Source organism: Gastrolobium bilobum, unplaced genomic scaffold (assembly GCF_033153095.1).
Source record: "Gastrolobium bilobum isolate Gb01-03AN ecotype WA unplaced genomic scaffold, APGP_CSIRO_Gbil_v1 utg181101, whole genome shotgun sequence".
Lineage (NCBI taxonomy): Eukaryota > Viridiplantae > Streptophyta > Magnoliopsida > Fabales > Fabaceae > Gastrolobium > Gastrolobium bilobum.
Genome location: NW_026900104.1, coordinates 1 through 13640, shown reverse-complemented (window position 1 = coordinate 13640; position 13640 = coordinate 1). Strand labels below are relative to the sequence as shown.

Below are 13640 nucleotides of genomic sequence, written 5' to 3'. Positions count from 1 at the left end.
GTAGAAAATATGAAGAACTGTAGTTTTCATATTATCATTATAAAGAATAAGTAAAGACGTGAACTCTCATTTTTTGTCCGGGGAACATATGAGGTGGTGAATATTAAGGTGAAAGATAATCAATGACGAGCACAAGGGCTCGAAAGGTAAACGATGATGGCGCGGGAGGCCTAAAGGTATATATATGCAGGATTGAGATCCCGGCTTTAATAGGAAAAATAAGTATGCTCTAGATAAGCTGTCAATTTCGAGTTATCAAACTGTCACAGTTAAAATAACCCAAAATTATATTATAAAATTAACAAGCCGTCACGGCTAAATTAATCTCAGTTGTGAGACAGGGGACCCAACTTTGATGATTGAAGGACAGAGGATCTGAATAATTATGGCGTGGGATTGAGGGCCCAAATTTAACTTAAAAATAAAATGGTTCGGGAAAATGGACCTGAATTGAGCTAAAAATAAGTGGTGCTGCAGAATGGACCCGTCTTAACAGAAATTTACAGGCGCGGGAGAGTGGACCTGTCTTGTTAGAAAAATTAAAGGCGCGGGAGAATGGACCCGCCTTGGCATAAATTTAAAGGCGCGGGAGAGTGGACCCGCTTCGACAAAAAATTAAAGGTGCGGGATAGTGGACCCGGCCCGGCTTTGACAGAAATTTAAAGGTGCGGACTTGAACCCGGCTTGGACAGAAATTTAAAGGTGCGGACTTGACCCGGCTTTGACAGAAATTTAAAGGTGCGGACTTGAATCCGGCTTGACAGAAATTTAAAGGTGTGAACTTGAACCCGGCTTGATAGAAATTTAAAGGTGCGGACTTGACCCGGCTTTGACAGAAATTTAAAGGTGCGGACTTGAACCCGGCTTTGACAGAAATTTAAAGGTGCGGACTTGACCTGACTTTGACAGAAATTTAAAGGTGCGGACTTGAATCCGGCTTGACAGAAATTTAAAGGTGCGGACTTGACCCGGCTTTGACAGAAATTTAAAGGTGCGGACTTGAACCCGGCTTGACAGAAATTTAAAGGTGCGGACTTGAACCCGGCTTGACAGAAAATTTAAAGGTGGCGGACTTGACCCGCTTTGACAGAAATTTAAAGGTGGTGGACTTGACCCGCTTTTACAGAAATTTAAAGGTGGCGTAGCAGTTGACCCGCTTTTACAGAAATTTAAAGGTGGTGGACTTGACCCGCTTTTACAGAAATTTAAAGGTGGCTGACTTGACCCGCTTTGCAGAAATTTAAAGGTGGCGGACTTGACCCGCTTTACCAGAAATTTAAAGGTGGCAGACTTGACCCGCTTTTACAGAAATTTAAAGGTGGCAGACTTGACTCGCTTTGACTAGGTGTAGGCATGAGTGCCATTTATGTAAAGAACCAAGATGTTTATAATAATAATTAATATTTTTTTTTGTAATGATGATGCAAGATGCAATGCATGTCACAAAATGTAGACACTCTCAAAAATTTACAAATTGGATATTTTCTCTCTCCTTTGCTTCCACGACAACCCTTAGTTCTGTCGCCTTGCAGTTTTAATTACCTCATAACTCAGGAGTGAACTGGAAAGTGTTCTTGTTTCTTGCTTCATTTTGTGTACCCAGACTGTGGTGCTGGTCCTTTGAACTATACTCTTGATATCTGTTACCTATCGTACCCTGCTTGTGGGAGATTTATCGTGTTTACCATGATCCTTTGAAGCAATTATAGTAATTCTCAATGCATATATGATATATCACATATTTCATATTTCAGTATAAGCTTATCATAGAAAATGCATATGCAATCAACAACAGAAGTGAAGAAGAAGAAAAAAATGTCATTATATGAAAAAGGTACAGTACAGATGAGTCATAGGAAAGAAATTTAAAAGGTAATGGTAAAAGATAGGGTTTCGGCTCATCCAGTGATGATCTTTCCAATGACCAATGCTAGCTTCCCTTGCTTATCATCTTGAACATGCCCTAATCAACTTCCATAGATACCGGTTGCCCCAGCCCCATGTGCCTTGAGTGTCTAATCTGCTCCAGTTTGGGAGATCTTTTGATGCTAGCTTGATATATCAAGAGTGATACTTTACTTTTTAGACCCTAACTTTTGCCTAGGTTGCTCTTTCGAGTTTTCAACCTACCAGGTCGCTCTAAGTTTTGCCTAGGTCGCCTTTTCAGGTTTTCAACCTAGCGAGCACTTTTTTTCTTGTTTGTTTGTTTGTTTTTTTTTTAAGCATAATACTTCTTGACTGCATCTGAATTGACCGGGAGTGGTAGATCTTCACCGTCCATCATTGTGAGTATTAGGGCCCCTCCGGAAAAGGCTTTCTTCACAACATAGGGCCCTTGATAATTGGGAGTCCACTTTCCTTGGTGATCCTTTTGAATGGGAAGAATCTTTTTTAGCACTAAATCTCCTTCCTGAAATTGTCGAGGTCGTATTTTCTTCTCATAAGCTTTCTTCATCCTCTTTTGATATAATTGGCCATGACAAAGAGCATTTAATCTTTTTCCTTCAATAAGATTCAATTGATCAAGTCGAGATTGGACCCACTCTGCTTCTTCCAATTCTGTCTCCATCAGGACTCTCAACAAGGGAATCTCAACTTCAATAGGAAGCACTGCTTCCATTCCGTACACCAACGAGAATGGGGTTGCACCGGTTGAGGTACGAATAGAGGTGCGATATCCGTGCAAGGCAAAAGGAAGCATTTCACTCCAGTCCCTGTATGTTATCACCATCTTTTGAATAATCTTCTTGATGTTTTTGTTTGCTGCTTCAACTGCTCCATTCATCTTTGGTCGATATGGGGAGGAGTTATGATGTTGTATCTTGAAGTTTTCACATAATTCCTCATCGTTATTCAGGTTAGTCGCATTGTCAGTAATGATCTTGTTTGGCAGGCCATAACGACAGATCAACTCTTTCTTAATAAACTTGACGACAACACTTCTGGTTACACTGGCATAAGAGGCAGCCTTAACCCATTTGATGAAGTAATCAATTGCGACCAGAATGAAACGATGACCATTAGAGGCTTTTGGCTCAATTACCCCAATGACGTCCATTCCCCACATTGAAAATGGCCAAGGTGCTGTTAAGACATTCAAAGACATTGGCGGTGCGTGAATGTTGTCAGCATATGTCTGACATTTATGGCACTTCTTCACATAATTAAAACAGTCAGCCTCCATAGTCAACCAATAATAGCCTGCCCTCAATATTTTGCTCGCCATTGCATGCCCATTTGCGTGAGTCCCAAAAGAACCTTCATGAACATCTCTGATAATTTTCTCTGCTTCTGCTACATCAACACATCTGAGAAGCACCATGTCATGATTCTTCTTATAAAGCATGTCTTCATTTAAAAAGAAACTTATTGCCAATCTCCTCAAGGTTCTCTTATCATTCTCCGAGGCACCAGGAGGATATTATCTGCTCTTAATGTAGCATTTGATATCATGATACCAAGGCTTGCCGTCGAGCTCCTCTTCCACTGCTTGACAATATACAGGCTGATCACGAGTTTCCATCCTTACTAGTGGCATATCTCTGTCATGGCTTATCTTGAACATTGAAGATAAAGTGGCTAAAGCATCGGCCAACTGATTATCTTCATGAGGGATGTGATGGAATGTAACTTCATCAAATTGCTTAATTAGTTCCCTTATGTAGGCATAATAAGGGACTAACTTGGCATCTCGGGTTTCCCAATCTCCTTTTAGTTGATGGATAACTAGAGCAGAATCTCCATACACCTTGAGAACTTTTGCTTTTGAGTCCATTGCCGCTTGGATTCCCATAGCACATGCTTCATACTCTGCTACATTATTTGTACAGTCAAAGCATAATCTGGCTGTGATTGGAATAAAATGGTTTTCAGGGGAAACTAATATAGCTCCAATTCCATGCCCCAATGCATTAGATGTCCCATCGAACAATAAAGTCCATCCTTCTTGCTGTGAAGACTCTTCTTCTTCTTCAAATAAAGCCATTATATCTTCATCTGGAAAATCACACTGCATCGACTGATAATCTTCCACGGGCTGTTGAGCCAAATACTCAGCAAGAGCACTGCCTTTTATTGCCTTTTGAGTGATATAGACAATATCATATTCTGATAACAGAACTTGCCAGCGAGCTATTCTTCCAGTAAGAGCCGGTTTCTCGAAAATATACTTGATCGGGTCCATCTTTGACACTAACCAAGTAGTATAATACAACATATATTGCCTCAAGCGACGAGCAGCCCATGCCATAGCACAACACGTCCGTTTCAACAACGAATAATTTGCTTCACAATTGGTAAACTTCTTGCTCAAGTAGTATATGGCGTGCTCTTTTCTACCAGATTCATCATGCTGCCCCAATACACAACCCATAGATTCATCAAGCACTGTCAGATACATAATGAGAGGTCTTCCCGGCACAGGAGGTACCAAAATATGAGGCTCTTGCAGATACTGTTTGATCTTCTCGAAAGCCTTTTGACAATCTTTATTCCACCCCCACAGTATGACTCTTGCGTAACAATTTAAAAATTGGTTCGCAAGTTGCAGTTAATTGAGATATGAACCTGGCAATATAATTCAATCTCCCTAAAAATCCACGAACTTCCTTTTCTGTACGAGGAGCTGGCATATCTGTGATTGCTCGGACCTTGTCAGGATCAACTTCTATCCCTTTTTGACTAACCACGAACTCCAATAATTTGCCTGACTTCACGCCAAAAGTGCATTTGGCTGGCTTCAACCTGAGCTTGAACTTTCTTAATCGCTCAAAAAGCTTTTGTAGGTTGACTATGTGGTCCTCTTCTGTTTGAGACTTTGCAATAATGTCGTCTATATAAACCTCTATCTCTTTATGCATCATGTCATGGAACAAGGTCACCATTGCTCTTTGATAAGTTGCCCCTGCATTTTTTAAACCAAATGGCATTACTCTGTAGCAAAATGTTCCCCATAACATGATGAATGTGGTTTTCTCCATGTCTTCAGGAGCCATTTTGATCTGATTATAACCCGAGAAACCATCCATGAAGGAGAAAAATGAGTGTTGAGCAGTATTATCCACCAGAACATCAATATGAGGGATTGGGAAGTCATCCTTGGGGCTAGCTCTATTCAAATCTCGATAGTCAACACACATTCGAACTTTCCCATCTTTCTTTGGAACTGGAACAATGTTTGCAACCCATTGAGGGTACCTGGAAACTGAAAGGAAACCAGCATCGAACAGTTTTTTAACTTCTTCTCTAACTTTCAATAGCATATCTGCTTTCATCCGTCTCAACTTTTGCTTAACTGGGGGACACTCGGGCTTCAAAGGTAATTTATGCTCAACTATGCTAGCATCTAGCCCAGGCATATCTTGATATGACCACGCAAAAATATCACTATAATCGTACAAGAGCTTAATCAACTTGCTACGCTCACTTTCTTTCATACATGTGCCAACTTTAATTTCCCTTTTGTCATGTTCAGTCCCCAAATTGATTATTTCAATTGACTCCTCATGGGGTTGAATTTCTTTGGCTTCTTGTTCTATTAATCTCATTAACTCAGGGGGAGGTTCCCAACTTTCTTCATTATCCTCGTTATAACACCTCACAATTTTAAATCAATTAATTAAAATATTAAATGAGCAATCAAGTGATGAATTAGTGAAAATCCTAAAGATTAGGCCAAAATACAAAGAAAGGGCAAAACGGTAATTAGCCAACACGCAACCCTAGGAAGATAAAAATTGAGTAGAAGGTCTCAGATGGTAAAAATAACCCTGGAAATGGGTTCAGAACGAAAAATTGAGTGGATGGGCAAGTTTCAGAAAATCAGTGAATAGTGTTTTTCGCGGGTAAAAATATCGCGTTACGATTGCACCGTAAAACGTGCCAGTTGAATTTTGAGCTCTAGGTTTCAAATATGAGTTAAAAATGGTCTAATGAGTTAGGAAATATGATTTCTTATAATATTCGATGAAATTAAGACAGTTTGGGGAAGCGTGCCAATGGCGCGCGTAATAGCTTAAAACAGTGTTTTCTCCGAACGAATGGAGGACTCTTAATTCATCTGATCAAGCCTAATTAAAGGGGAATAGTTAATGTTAAAAATTTGAGTTTCTAAATAGGTTGTGAATTTACGGACGTTTAGTGGAATCGGAGGAAAATTCGGATTAGTTTTAAATCGCGTGAGGTGGCGGTGGGACCCACCCCACTTAAGTGACTTAAGCCACATGTGCTTGGCACTATTCATGCATCACTTTCCTCCCTTCTTCTTCATGAAACCCGCAGCCCCCTCCCCCAAAAACCCCATTTGCATTCAAATTTTCTTTTCACCATAACTTGATCATTTCTTAACCAAATCAAGTGATTTTTGTGTTGAAATTTGTTGGAAACAACCTTCTAAACACATTGGTACCACTCTTGAGCCTTGAAACCGTGTATTTGGGGAGATATTGGCCATTTACAGCCACGAAATTTTGGAGAAAAAATGGTTGTCCATGGAGCTTTTTGATCTTCCATTGCTTGGAGGAGTCTTGGGTTAGCTTCTAGCCTTTGTTGTGAGTATGTTTCCATCCCATTTACATGGTTTAATTGTGATTGAATTTTTGGAAACCTAAAGCTTGATTTGATGATGTGTTGTGTTAGAGAGCTCAATTTGAAAATGTGTATTAGATGATAATGTGTTAGAATGATGTATTAAAGCTAGAAATGCGATGAAATTTATTGATGAAAAATGTGAATTTTTAACTTAGAAAATTTTGAGGTTGTCATGACTTTGAGTTTTGAAAATGTGTTAGGATTGGATTGATGAGTTGTTGTATGATTGTATGTTGATATAATAGGATTGTATGAGGTGTGGAATGATTAAAGTTGTATGGAAATTCCTTGGAATGCCATAGGGTAAAATTCGATTCTTTTAAGAAAGATTGAAGAATTGATGTTGAAAAATGATTTGGATGATGATTTGAGTAGTTATATGGTGCTTAGATGGGTTGTGTTGTGCTTGGAGAGTGTTTGAATCAATGGAAAAGAATGAATTGTGTTAGAGACCTAAATGAGCCCAGAATGAAATATTTCGCAAAACGATGCGTAAATGTCGAAAAACGGAAAAACGACGATTGAACTAGCCTCAAAACAACCTAAGGGAGTGTTATAAAATGAGAAAGAAAATTTAGGAAAATAAATCTCAAATTTACACCTACATGGCCGAACCTCCAAGGGGAAAAGGGGTGATTTGGCGATTTTCGCGTTTTGATGTAATTCGACGCGAAAATGACGAACCGGCACTTGAACTGGCCTATTGACAACCTAATGAGACGTAACAAAATGAGAAAGAAAATTTAGAAAAATAAATCTCACATTTACACTACAATGGCCGAACCATCAAGGGAGGATGGGGAGGATTTTTGTGATTTTGTGTTTTGATACTATTTGACGAGTACTGATGGATGTACGTTATTGTATAGGTTGCCGTACGTCGACCTGAATCCCGAATCTTGAATCAGTGAGTTGCCCTTGGTCTGGGACCAAGTGGATTGAGGTAAGAAATTGGTTCATTGCATGTGTAATTATAAATTAACATGTATTGGTTGATCTAAGAGTGATTGGGAATGTCCTCTGTGTAGGCATTCCGCTGTGTACCGAGTTGAGGGATAAGCTGCTGCGGAGCTTGTGGAAACACGAATTAAGGTAACCTCTTGGTACTGGGGCTTGTTCCCCTTTTCTGTTCCACCTTGCCAGTTGATGGCAACGGTAGGAAGTGTGTATGAATAGTATAGAACACATGAGCATGCATGCATTATTGCTATGGGTACTGCGGTACCGAGTCTCTGGCCAGTAGACAGTTTTATTAGCCTTCGGGCATTTTCGGACTTCCGCTGGATAGGTCTCCAGGAGGGAGTTCCAGTTGACTGCGTGTCATGGTGTGTGATCCGGGTAGGAGCACACTAGGAATGTCTTTGGCGTTTTGGTTGGTTTGGGCATCATGGTTGTGGTTTCTGTGAACACACCTTGGATGATACCCATAGGCTTATATATGCCGAGGGCGTACGTGGAATTGGGGTTACCATCCCGTATCGTCGTATTTTGTTTTCTTTATATTCCCCATTCTCTAAATCCCATGCTATATCCCGTTTTCAAAGTGGTTGTTGTATTCTATTGATATGCATCGAAGTGAACCATTGGGTGGAGTTTTCTCCAGAACCTCTTGGTTACTGAGATATATTCGTATATCTCACCCCGTCTCGGGGCATTTATTTCAGGAGGTAGCAGTGGAGCAGGAGCCTCGGCAAGAGGCCCGCAGAGTGAGCGCTGGAGCGCTTCATATTTTGCATTTTGTTGGCCGTGTGGCCTAGGCTAGACTTAGGGCATGAACATGTCATTTGTATTTATTAGTAGCTTCATTAGCATCTTGTTCATGCCATTTTGCCTAAGTCTAGTAGTGATGTATTTGGTTATGTTGTCTTTTAAATTAAGTTGAAATTTTAGAAGAATGTAATTTGAAGTTTTAGTTTCAAGTTGTAATTTGTAAAGCCATATTGTAATAGTATTGATGCATGTCTAATTATGATGGAAGGGCCTTAGGCCTATTTTAGGTTATGATAATATGTATGATGGAAATATGCATGAAAAAGGTGTTAGTGATTGCAACTACTTAAGAATGATTAATATGGACTCTATGTTTAATAACTATAAACTGGATTGGGTTGTAAGTGCCCCAAGGCGTTGTTGGTCCTTGTGTGTGCCACCCATTGGATTATTACTGTATTATCATGTGTTTATTAGGTACATTTGAGGTTTAAATGATCTTTTACAAATTTGGGATTATTGGAAAAACAAAGGAAACTCTGGCGAATTTTCTGTAGAATTGGCAGATTTTAGGCAAACTTCGGGAGAGCATATCTCCCTCCATAGAAGTCCTCTAGGGACGTGCCATACGCCATTTTGAAGGTTGAGATGTCCTCTACCTTGTGTCAAAATTTGAGGAAATTCTGGGTTGATCTTCGGCCTGAAAAAATTAGAGAAACACGGACTGCCCATGTGCCCCTGCACCTGAGGCAGGTTCTGGACCGGATTTGGGAAATTAATTCCCGCTTCGTTTCTCCGCCAAATTAAGCGTGTGATATATCAAAATGAAGTTTTAGATGTCTAGTTTGTAGGATAAAAATTTGAGAGAAAATGGTTGAGTGGATTGAGTGCAGTAATTCGAGCAATGTGAGTGGTTTGGAGCTGTTTTTGGGGTTGTTTGGGCTAATTGCTTATCCAACTTCAAACGGCGATAACCGGAGCAAATGAGCTCCGAATTGAGCGTATGATAGCTTGTTAAAAAGGGAATTAAGTAATAAAAAAATATAATCTGAGAAGAAGGGTTGGTTGCGATCGGTTTGGTCGCAGAAAAATTTAGAGTGAAACATGTTCGAATTGGTAAAAATGTAAAGTTGGAAATAGGCTAAGTGAGTTTATGGGAACTCCTTAGTAACTCATAATAAATGATGTAAGTTATAAAAATAGTTGAAATAAGTCTTCCGCAAGAGTTTACGGTTACGGTCACAGCTTTTAATTATTACGCTTTTTATGATTTAAATGCTCGCGTAATAGTCGGAAAAAATTTATTCTCGTTTTTTTAAATGAACTGCTGTGATTGTAACTGCGCTTAATATCATAATTAATGTTAACAATACCGGTACGTAACGGGCTGTTACACTCGTCAGCATGATTAATAGGGTGATCAAAATCATATGATGAGATGCTAACATGGTCATTTTCAAGAGAAACACTTTCAGATCTGCATTTATTGGTGTTAACAAAAGATGAATAAAGATTGAAGTAGTGGCCAGGTGCAAGATAAAGAAACAAGGATAAATTGAAGGAAATGCATTTATTGATAACAAATACTGAAACAAAACATGTGAGCCCATGTTACAAAAAGTATTCCTAAAGCCTTGGGCAGAGCAATAGGATTAGCATTACAAATTACTTTGAATCTAAGATCACGGGTAACTCGACGACCTCCCAATTGCCAAGCTCTGTATCCGAAGAACATGGATATACCAAGTTAATATTGTCGTTGCCAGGATGATCATCTTCAATAGCAACCACTTGATCCAAAAACTCCAGTCCAGCACTTCGAAAGCTTTGCCGAATATCACAAATGGGAACCCCCTCAGTTGTTGGATCCCTACCTTCCAACCGAGTTATCCTTCTTTCCTTCTTCTCTTCTATGATTCTTCTTTTATCCACTCTAGTGGGCCTGTATCTCAACCCAAATCTATTTTTATTCTCACACAGTTGTAGCGGCTCAGCAATGCCTTCTCCATTTTTCCCTAGCCCGTGCCCATACAAACAACCTCCTTCGAGCATAAGTTTAGCCACCATTAATGATGCATTAGATGGTGTTGGCTTTATAACTTGTGCTCCTTCCCCTACATAGGTGGTGTTAGCAATCTCAAGTGCTTGGAAAGAAGTTTCAAGGGCCTCCTCTGCAGCTTCAATATAAGGGTTTGATGATGTTTTACTCACCAACAAATCTTCTTCACCTGAAACAATTACCAACTTGTTGTCTACTATGAACTTCAACGTTTGGTGCAATGTGGAGGGCACAACTCCCGCAGAGTGAATCCAAGGTCGCCCCAAGAGACAACTATAGGCTGGCATAATGTCCATCACTTGGAAGGTGATTTCAAAAGTACATGGGCCAATCTGGATCGGAATGTCAATTTCCCCAATCACTTCTCTTCTAGTACCGTCGAAAGCTCTCACTATCATAGTACTTGGTCTCATGTATGAAATATCGAAAGGCAGCTTTGATAGTGTTGATAGGGGCATTACATTCAAAGAGGAGCCGTTGTCAATAAGTACTTTAGCCATAGCATGATCTTGACATTTCACAGAAATATGCAGTGCTTTATTATGCCCCCTTCCATCCGCAGGTATTTCATCATCAGTGAAACTGACATAATTATCAGCAACAATGTTACCGACAATGCCATCCAACTTGTCCACCGCAATGTCATGGGCAACATGAGCTTCATTCAATACCTTCATTAATACCTTTCTGTGTGGTTCAGAGTTCAACAATAAAGACAGGAGAGATATTTTTGCTGGAGTGTGATTCAGTTGTTCTACCACTTTATATTCACTTTGTCTGATGAACTTTAAAAACTCACAGGCTTCTTCATTTGTTACCGCTTTCTTGCGCTCATCTGGACTAACTTCTTTTTCTCCACAAATGCTTCCATCTTTGTTCTTCGTCCTGTCTTCTTTCATTACTTCCTTGGCTGAATCACTTCGAAGCTCTTCGGGGTTATAAATACGACCACTTCGGGTCATCCCACCAATTCCAGAAACATTTGTGACAATAGAAAAGCATGTACTAGAAGACGCTGGCAATATATCATTCTGAGGGTTGCTAGTAAGAACCTGCACACCATACTTCCATGGCACAACTTTGGTGTCCTTGTAGGCAAAAGAGGTTGGTACTTGAATGGTAATTGGCTTTGGGCTGCATGTTGTCTGCATGGATGAGTTTCTTGTGTAATGAACTACCAGTGGTTTTTGGATGGAGGTAGTATGCTCAATAGTTGGCGGGATCACCATCGGAACTTGGGTACCCACATCCACCTGATCTTCTTGCTCCTTAACCACATTTACATCACCATCCTCATGTTGGTAGCCAATTTGCACAAATTGCACGTCTATCAAATCCTGAAGAATTTGCTTAAATTCGTCGCAATCTTCAATGGAGTGCCCCATATTTGGATGGATTCCACACATCATCCTTTCATCGTGGATTTCCTCTTCTTTAACTTGGGCTTGTATCATCCCATACTTACAAAGCTCTTCGAAAATTATTTTTAGAGGAGTTTTGATATCTGCCACTTTTCTCACAAGATGCTGATTTGAAAACTCTTCAACAACATTGACCCGAGAACTTCCATGATCAGGCAAAGGGTTATTGCCAACATTAGGAGCTTCGTCCTTAAAGTTCAACCACTTGGCATCAATTAAATTCTGCACCTTAAACTTTAAACCATTACAATTTTCAGTAGAATGGCCCACAATTCCAGCATGATAATCACATTTAGCATTCACATCAAATCCTTTAGGGTAAGGGGGCTCAAGTGGTTTCATTGGACATGGAACAAGAAGTGAACTTTGGATGAGGTGTGGTAAAAGCTCGGTATAAGACATGGGAATTGGGTCAAATTTAAATGGTTTCCTCTCTTGGTTATTTGGGGTTCTTCTTTGATTTGGATTTGAATTTTGAGCCCATGATTGAGGTGGTCGTGATGGTACAGTTGGAAATGTTTGTGGCTGGGAAGGAGGTGGCGAGTGGTAGGGTGTTGTTGAGTGGTAAGGTTGGGGATATGGGGTATGTGAAGTATTGGCCACATCAGGGTAATTAGTGAAAGGCGTTTGGAAACTTGGCTGAGGGTTACTATATGTTGGGTTAGGCTTGCCTTGCGTAAACCTTTGCTGATTGAAAGTCACAGCATGAGTTTCTCCTTCTTTTTTTCTTCCTATCGCAGTTGAAGGTTTCTTCATATTAACAGCCTCTATGGAATTAGGAGTGATCTTGCCACTCCTTATTCCGTTTTCTACCCTTTCTCCTATTATGACAATGTCAGAAAAATTTGATGACACGCTTCCGATCATCCGGTCATAGAACGATGATTGGAGGGTATCGATGAACGTAGCAACCATTTCCTTTTCTGACAATGGGGGGTCAACTTGCGCAGATAGTTCTCTCCATCGTTGAGCATATTCTTTAAAAGACTCAACATCTTTCTTTGTCATATTCTGTACCTGCAGTCTATCAGGAGCCATATCAATGTTATACTTGTATTGCTTGAGGAAAGCATCAGCCAAATCTTTCCAACAACGTATATGTGCTCGCTCAAGGTGCGTGTACCAATTCGAAGCTGCCCCCGTCAGGCTATCCTGGAAAAAATGGATCAACAAATTCTCATCTTGGGCATATGAGGCCATCTTTCGACAATACATGGTCAGATGACTCTTTGGGCAAGTGGTCCCTTTATACTTGTCAAAATCAGGTACTTTAAATTTGGGGGGGAATAACAACATTAGGAACCAGACAAAGTTCGGATGCGTTTCCAAGGCCATAATTACTTCCCCCTTCTATAGCTCTCAACCTTTCTTCCAAAACTTCCAATTTCCCCATAGATTGAAGAATTCTAATTGAAGAGTTATTCAATGTGTCATGAGGAACTCCATGAGGGTTATTTGGTGCCACATATACAGGATTGGAGTGTGGTTGGGATACACTTTGTGAGTTTAAGATAGGTGGAACCATCGGTGCACTACTAACAGGGAAGGGTGTTTCTGTTTGTGGACTTTCAATTGAATTTGGGTGAGGACCTTGCGGTTGAGTAGGGTTTAGGGTAGGAGTTGATGTGTTACCATCTGGAGGATTAGTGGCTTGTGATGGTACAAATCCTGGAGTTAGGCCGTATGGAGGGAATGGGGGTACATGGACTTCTTCTGGGTTGGTGATTGGTGGTTGTATGGGAATATTTGGGTATACCGTAAGTGGCATTAGTACTCCTTGAGGGTTGGAACTTTGGAGCTGCATAGGAATTGGGGAAAAGCCAGGTGGGTAGGATGGTGTAGTTACTTGTTCGTCATTTACA

The 13640-nt window shown here is 40.2% G+C and overlaps 1 pseudogene; it reads right to left on the bottom strand.

The window, feature by feature from the left end:
* Positions 1-2218: 2218 nt before the first annotated feature.
* On the bottom strand, positions 2219-13546 carry LOC133295318 (uncharacterized; annotated as a pseudogene).
* Between the last annotated feature and the right edge of the window lie 94 nt (positions 13547-13640).